The following is a 7,818-nucleotide window of genomic DNA, read 5'->3' on the forward strand; positions in this document are numbered from 1 at the left end:
GTAGAAACCTTTAGAAACAAACACAACTATATATTATGTGTGTGTGTACAAAAGTGACAAAGCGGTGACCGGTGTCATGGAATGCGGTTCTCAGTGTGCGATGCGCACACGAGGCAGGCTCCGCAGGAGGGGCCGCTGGGTGGCTTTTACTTCACGACCAAGACCGAGAAATTATTTACGGAACCTGTACATCTTTTTATGAAACTTTTAAGCACCAGGCTGTTTACTTACACAACTTAGCTCTGCCAGAAAATTCTATCTGTGATAGATCTGTAAAGAGGGACAAGGGGGTTAGAGTTTACTATTTTTGAAGTTTACATTGTTACATACGAAATGGAAACCTTATTTTGAAATGTTGTCATAACCCAAAGGTGCACTCTGTAACCATGGAGTCTTTCGTTCCATAGGGGCAATGGGCATTCATGACCTGAACTTTTTAGCAAATTACTATTCTCAGTTTCCATTACCTGTTTGGCCAAACAAATTAATAAACTATTTAAAAAGAAGCATTTAGTGCTGTCTTGTTGGCCGCGTGGCTGCATTCCTGCTCCGCTGGCTCTGGCTTCCTTGTTCGCCTTCCACTTCCTCCAGCAGGTGCCACCGCCCTTCCCGCCGGGCACCCAGAGCCACCGCCCGCATCGGGAAGAACATCTCACTATGCAGACCGACTGGCCCTTCACAAGGGCGACACGTGGCTCAGTCAGCCAGGCCTGGCTGCGCTTCCTCCCCCCGCCGCCCACATGCGGCACGTGCCCTCTCTCCGCCAGGGGCCTGCCCTCGGCTCAGCCCCGGCCGCATCCGGCTCCCTCCCCTTCTCAGACAGGCTCCACCACCCAGCGGACGCTGGGCTCTCGTAGCTGCCTCAGAGTGCCAGCCTGGGTCCCCCGACCGACAAGGTCCCCCAACTCGGCTTCCACACCTGACTTCCGCCTCGGGCGTCCTCACCTAACCCGGCCCCACGGAGAACGCGGTTTACGGCTTTGATGGTGGCTCCCCCGCTGTTCAGGCGGGGGGCTGGCGGCTGTGAGGTCCCACGTCTCTCACCCTGCAGCTGCAAGGGCTGGGTTTGCTAAGGGGGGCGTGAGCAGAGAGGTGACGAGTCTCTTTAGGGCACCTGTCCTGCCCCCCACACCTAGAGCATCTACACACCACGCGCCCGCTGCTACGTGGGGTCAGAACCAGGAGGGCTACCTGCCCAGAGCAGGGCTCTCCCTGCCCGGTGAGCCCAGGTGTGCACTCTGAGGGGCAGTAGCCCCTGGACCAGTCACCCCCGCGACTCTCTCTGGGCTCCAAACCCTCCAGTTACCCCAAGGAGCCAAGCAGACCTATCCTGCGTAAGCCATAACGTGAAAAATTAGCAAACCCTACATTCAAGCAGATTCACCTCATTCTCCCACTGGGCAGGAAAGCCTACGAAGACCCAAAAGAACTGAAAGCGGGGCTCAAAAAGGTCCTTGTACACCCGTGGTCACAGCGGCATTATCCACACCCAGTGGCCCAGGTGGGAGCAACCCCAGTGTCCGCCAGGGGAAGAATGGATGAGCACGCGGTCCAGCCATATAATGTCGATGTCGTGTACGAGAATAAGAAATGGTAAGGCAGGAGCTGAGACCTGGTGACAGGCACTTTGCCTTTCATATACATAGTTGGAGGTAGTATTGTTATTAGATTGCATTTTAACATATTAATTAGAGGAGTTTACTTTTTCTCGTTTTATTGAGATATAATGATATACGACATATCAGTTTCAGGTGTAAACATAGTGATTTGATATTTGTATGTATATTGCAAAATGATCACAACAGTAAGTTTAGTTAACATCTGTCACCTCACACAGTTTTTTGTGCGATGAGAACTTTTCATCTCTATTCTTAGCCACTTTCGAATACACAATATTGTTAACTATAGTTACCCTGTTGCACGTTACATCCTATGACTTACTTATAACCAGAAGTTTGTGCCTTTTAGCCACCCTCAGCCGCCTCCCACCCCCTACCCCCACTCCCTGTTTATGAATTTGGCTTATTTAGATTCCACCGTGAGCAAGGTTGTATGATATTTGTCTCTGACTTATTTCACTTATAAATGCCCCCTGGGTCCATGCAGGTTGCTGCAAATGGCAAGATTTCATTCTTTTTCCTGGCTGAATATTCTATGTTATGTGCGCACCATGTGTTGGATAAAGAACATTCATCCAGCAATGAGCACGAAGTTGCCTCCATGTCTCAGCTCTTGTAAACAACGCTGCCCTGAACACGGCTGTGCAGATGTCTCTCCGAGAGAGGGGTTTTGTTTCTTTCAGACATATACCCAGAAGTGGAATTGCTAGATCCTATGGTAGTTCTATTTTTGATTTTTTAAGGAGCCTGTATACTGTTTTCCATAGTGACTACACAATTTGCATTCTCTTTATTTAACTACATTTTAAAGGCATTTAAGGCAACATTTTTAAATTGGGAGGTTTCACATAAAAATGAAGTCTCTTGAATGACTTCTCTTGAAAGAAGTTTCCAGAAAATTAGGCCTACATTGCATAAGCAAAAATCAGCTGACCCTTGTTGTGGGCACAGCCTTCAGCCACGCCGTGTTCACTAGTACCTGCGGGTGCGTCCGCACCGGCCTGGGCTCCGCTGGCCTTTGAGGATACGCCTCCCGCCGTGTGCAGTTTGGGGCACAAGGGCACGAGGTAATAGGCAAACCCAGATGGAGGCGAATACGGACACACGCCAGCGGTGCGGGGAGGTGCGTGTCCGTCAGCGTCTGCGGCAGAAGATAGGGCTAGAGGGGTAGGCAGAGCCCAAATCATGGATTCTCTTTCCGGCGCCCACCTTTTTCTGACTGTCACACAAACTGACCCGGACTGAGAGGCGTGCGTGGCGAACAGCCCACGGGAGGCAGGCGCTCCTCCTTCACTGCGCAGCGCGGTGGGGCTCCAGGGGGCGCGGGCCGCGGACGGCTGTCTCCATCTCCCAAGAAGAGCGGAAAGGGGGCGCTCGCGCACGCCCGGCTGGTGGAGCGGGAGGGTCCTGCAGCCGCACCGCGGGTGCGCGGGCGCTGCGCTCAGACAATTAGCTAATGGAAGGGAGGGCCGGTTGCTTTCAATACAGAGAGGTGACCGGATCAATCCAGCAGGCAGCGACACAGACGGCAAAGAATCAATACGGAGGGCGCTTCAGCTCCCAGGCGGACAGGGGTCCGCGTGCGTCTCCGGTGAAAAGTCGGCAGCAGCAAAGTCAAAACTAAAAATAGAAACTCTTTTAACTTATGGGAACTCGGAAGTGTATGCTATACAGCTGATTTTATTAATGTTAGAATTAATAATAGATGTTTGCAGGAAACACTACATATTTCCAAACAATTCGACCATTGGGAATCCTGAGACTCTTTTAGGCTGTTGCTCGGTTATTTTACATGTCACTTATGATGAGAAATCAATTCTAAAAAATCTCTATAAATGTTCCGGAGTCTATATCTGTACTTACCATTTCGTCTGTACTAAATAGTTGGTCACTGTCAACCTGAATCTGGGAATCCTTCTGAAGATTTAATACTAAAAACTAAAGTGATTGCTTCATCACCTCTGGTATTTTGGTAGGATGCATTATTCTACTAATTAAGTGGAATATTCAGTACCGTTTCAGCTTTGCAGCAACGAGAAGACATGCAGCCATTGCGAAGAGCCCGCGGCTTCCCTCTCAGTTCAGGCTCCGCCGGGCGCCCTGTGTGGGGGAGCGGGGAGAGGCTCCTTAGGTCGGCCCTGCGGGCAGGCCCGCCGCCCGCGCTCTCGGCCGTGGCCCCCGGGAAACCCTGGTGCGGCCACTCTTCTGAGGCTCAGCACGCCGCCTCCGCGAGGGCCTTCTCGACGTCCAAAATCTGTCCCTGGTAAGGGCCATCCACGGAGCCCATCAATTTATTTAACCAGAATTCTCTTAAATGACTAGCCAGTAAGTCACCTAAAAGGCCCTGAAATGGGACATAGGGCAGCACAGCGTTTTGTCGTAGTCAGCTATTGAAACAATAGTGCTGCACCCAAAAACCACCTCGTGCCCTGGCTGGGCGGGTCAGCTGCTTGGAGCATCAGCCTGTGCACCAAAGGTTGCGGGTTCAATCCCCCATCAGGGCACATACGGGAGGCGCGCTCTCTCTCTCTCTCTCTCTCGCTCTCTCTCTCTCTCTCTCTCGCTCTCTCTCTCTCTCTCTCTCTCATCCCCGGGTGAGGATTAAAATATATATCTATACCTAAAAATCCACCTCGCACTCAGTGGTTTATGACGAGCAGGTGTCGGCTCAAGCCGCCTGCCCTGCAGGGCGCGCCACTGGGCGGCGGAGGCTGGGCTTGCGGAGCCGCGGCAGGCGACGCTCCCTCGGGCTCAGCACCCGGCCGCCGGCGGAGCTCGCTCCCGCGCAGGCGCAGGTCTTTCCACGGATGCAGCTGCTCTGGCGGGTTTTTTGTTTTCTGCGCTGTTTCCGCCTTTTGTGGTTGTAACAGCATTTCATACGATTCCATTTTTTTCCTTTCTTAGCAAATCAGTTATACTTACTAACTTTTTTAGTGGTTGCCCTACAGTTTGTAATATGCATTCACAACTAACCCACCCACGTTCAAACAAAACTATACCACGATACAAGCAGTGTGAGCACCTTACAATAAAATAACCCTAGTTCTTCTACTCATCTGTGCCATTGATCTTTCATTTCACTTATATATAAGCATATATAGACAAATAGGTAAACGCAAGGTATGTAATGAGGTATACACAGTTGAATACACTGTTAGCTGTTGCCTTTTGGTGGGCCCTGTGGTCATGTTCCCGAAAGCCAGCCACGCTGCCCCGGGTGCAGTGCACACGCGTTCAGTGCCGCGGGGGAGCGCCCGGCGCGGAGCGGCTGCCGGCCCGCGGTTAGGTCTCCGCCTTTCGGGGAGCCTGTGCCCCTGCCCGGCCGACGCCTCCAGGGGTTTTCTCTCCTGCCGTCCGGGGACAGGATGGCTCCCGTGGCAGGAGCTGGCCTCTCCCTTCGCCCAGCGAGTTAGGCCCTGAGGATGGTTGACCGCCTTCTCCTGGGCGCAGCCTGCGAAGAACAGAGGCCCTGGGTATTTGACAATGGTTCCTTTTCCCCTCTGGGGCGGGACAACTGAGGGCATTTTCCCGGGTATTTGCTGATCAAACTCCAGGAGGTAAATCTCACAGTGCGGTGGGGCCCCTAGGCCGGTGCCCAGGAGTTTTGAAGTTGGCCTCCTGGGCACTGAGCTTCCCGCACGTGTCAGTTGCACTTCGGTTTAGACCTGCCCGGTTCCCATGGCGGTTTCCGCCTGTCTGGCTCTGTCTGCTCTGATGAGTTCTCTTGGTGTCTGTCTGCCTGCCTGCCTCTCCAGGGTTGGGGCGGTGGTTTGCTCGGGGGCCATATACCTCTCGTACAGATCCTAGAAAAGCTCATTTTTAGCCTGTTCAGCTGCTACTTGCTGCTGGGAGGGAGTGGAGGCTTCCAAGCTCCTTACAGGCACAGCTGGAAACCAGAAGGGCTTTCTTTCCTTTTTCAAAAAACCTTAAGAAATACTTTCTTTAAAGGGTGAAAGTGGTCAAAAGGCACAAACCTCAGTCACAAAATCAGTAAGTCCTGGGCCCTGGCTGGTGTGGCTCAATGGATTGAGTACCAGTCTGTGAACCAAAAGCAAAACATCACTGGTTCAATTCCCAGTCAGGGCCCATGCCGGGGTTGCGGGCCAGCCTCCAGCAGGGGGCGCATGAGAGGCAACGTATCGCTGTGTCTCTCACACATTGATGTTTTTCTCCTTCCTTTCCCCTCTCTCTCAAATAAATAATTAAATAAATAAATAAAAATAAATAAGTCCTGGGAGGTACAGCACAGTGACTGCGGTTATACTAGTGTCTTGCATGTTTAAAAGTTGCTGAGAGTAAATCTTAAAAGTTTGTATCACAAGGAGAAAAGTTCTGTAACTGTGTGGTGATGGATGTTAACTAGACTCATCATGGGGTCATTTCACAAGACGCAAATGTTAAATCATTATGTCGCGTACCTGAAACAAATATATTGTATGTCAATTATATCTTCATTTTATAAACTAAATAAAACTTAAAAAAATACTGAGGTGAAGCAAAACAACTGATTACAGAAAACACAAATTGTGCAGACCTAGATGTGTCTGCCAATTGACCTCTGACCCCTCAATGACTGGGCTGCGGGCTGCAGGCTCCTCCCCCTCCCCCGCTGTGGCCCCCTCCCTCATCTTGGCCTCACACAGGTTTTCAGCCTCGCCCTCCCCGCCCCGCCCCTCCCCACCCCCTCCCCATAGAGGTGCCCCCTCAAGTGCTCCCACTCTGATTCACGGTTCTGAGCCTACCCCTCACAGCCACCAACTTTTATTTTTCACCATAAGATGAGCCCTTCCCTTTTGGGCAGTGTGTTCCCTTCCCAGCCACGGCCAGAGATGCGGGACTCAATCTTCTTCACCCCTGTGGGTCTGAGGATGTGCAGAGATGTAACCAGGTTCCCAGTGAGGAATGCGCTGTCATTGGCGAGGGGCAAAATGCACCCGCTCCAGTGAAGCCCCCTCCAGTAGGTTCAATGATCAGCCCACACAGAACACACGATGCCTCGCAGCTGGCGATGGGAGAGTCGCGCCCGTCTGGGGAGCGCAGCCGTGTGCGTGGTCACTTCTAGTGCCCCCAGCGCTTGTCCTTACTCCGCTCGGCATTCACTAGACCCGTAAGATGTGCTCAGCCGTTCATACCTTCCTGTTCTCCTGACCTTGTTCTGTCTTTTCACACAAACATTTCACACTTATTTCTTTCATAAATACGTTAACATTGGAGTCTGCATAACGGGAATAATTCCTGTCTTTTCGAAACTTAGAAATTAATGAGGACAGTCAAGGCCGCCAGCCTTGGGAGATGGCTGGCTCTCGGGGGCAGACTTTGTGCTGTTTTGACCTGGAGCGGGGGCAGGGAGTGCTTGGGGACGACTCCACAAAGGACATACTTTTTTTTTTTTTTTAGTTGGCCCTAACAGGATGAATAGGGACATTAGAAACTGGGCAGCTCAGATGAAGGGGAAACAGGAGAGAAGCGGACGTTAGGGGCAAGATTAGAAACGGCAAACAGCTCATGTAGAGTGATGGGCATCGGCAGGGGAGTGTCGGACATAAGATCAGAACAGGCTGAGTCCCAGTGGGGGTCTTCAGTGCCACGCTGAGGCATGAGGGAGGTCGCTGGTCAGCATTAGAAAGCCCCTGGAAGTGACTGAGCGAGTAGCATGACTGCAGGCTGTCTGGTTCATTCCCGCCCGACATCCCAGTCTGCGGAGATCCCTTTGGTCCTGAGTCTGTCATTGAAACTCTGAGCCGTCTCCTGCACTCCCATATCCCCTGCAGGTTTGATACGCGCCCTCAGATATGCTTCTTCATTCAGTTACAAAAGATACAAAGATCATAGTCCTAGTTACAACCCAAAGCGACCTCCCCACGGTTGGTGATGACTCATTCTTTGGGCTTCACGTCTCCCAACACTGGATACCCATGAATAATAGCATCCAGCCCTCAGCTCACAACAACGGTATCTGATATTATTGATGGCTTGTGTCTGTGCACACAGTTTACACTCATTACTTACATAACCCTTTCACCAGCCTATGAGATGAGGTGACTGGCATTTGCTAAAACATCCCATCTTTCCTGTCCTGCACTTTAGTCTCAGCCTTATTATTTAGTTTTCAATCAACCTCCAAAGAAAGTATGAAACTTATCAAGTAGATCCTTCTCAAAATCTTCAGGCAAATGTAGCTCCTTTAATATCAATCTGG

Source organism: Pteronotus mesoamericanus, unplaced genomic scaffold (assembly GCF_021234165.1).
Source record: "Pteronotus mesoamericanus isolate MK-2021 breed Mesoamerican mustached bat unplaced genomic scaffold, CSHL_Meso_final contig_347, whole genome shotgun sequence".
Taxonomy (NCBI): Eukaryota; Metazoa; Chordata; class Mammalia; order Chiroptera; family Mormoopidae; genus Pteronotus; species Pteronotus mesoamericanus.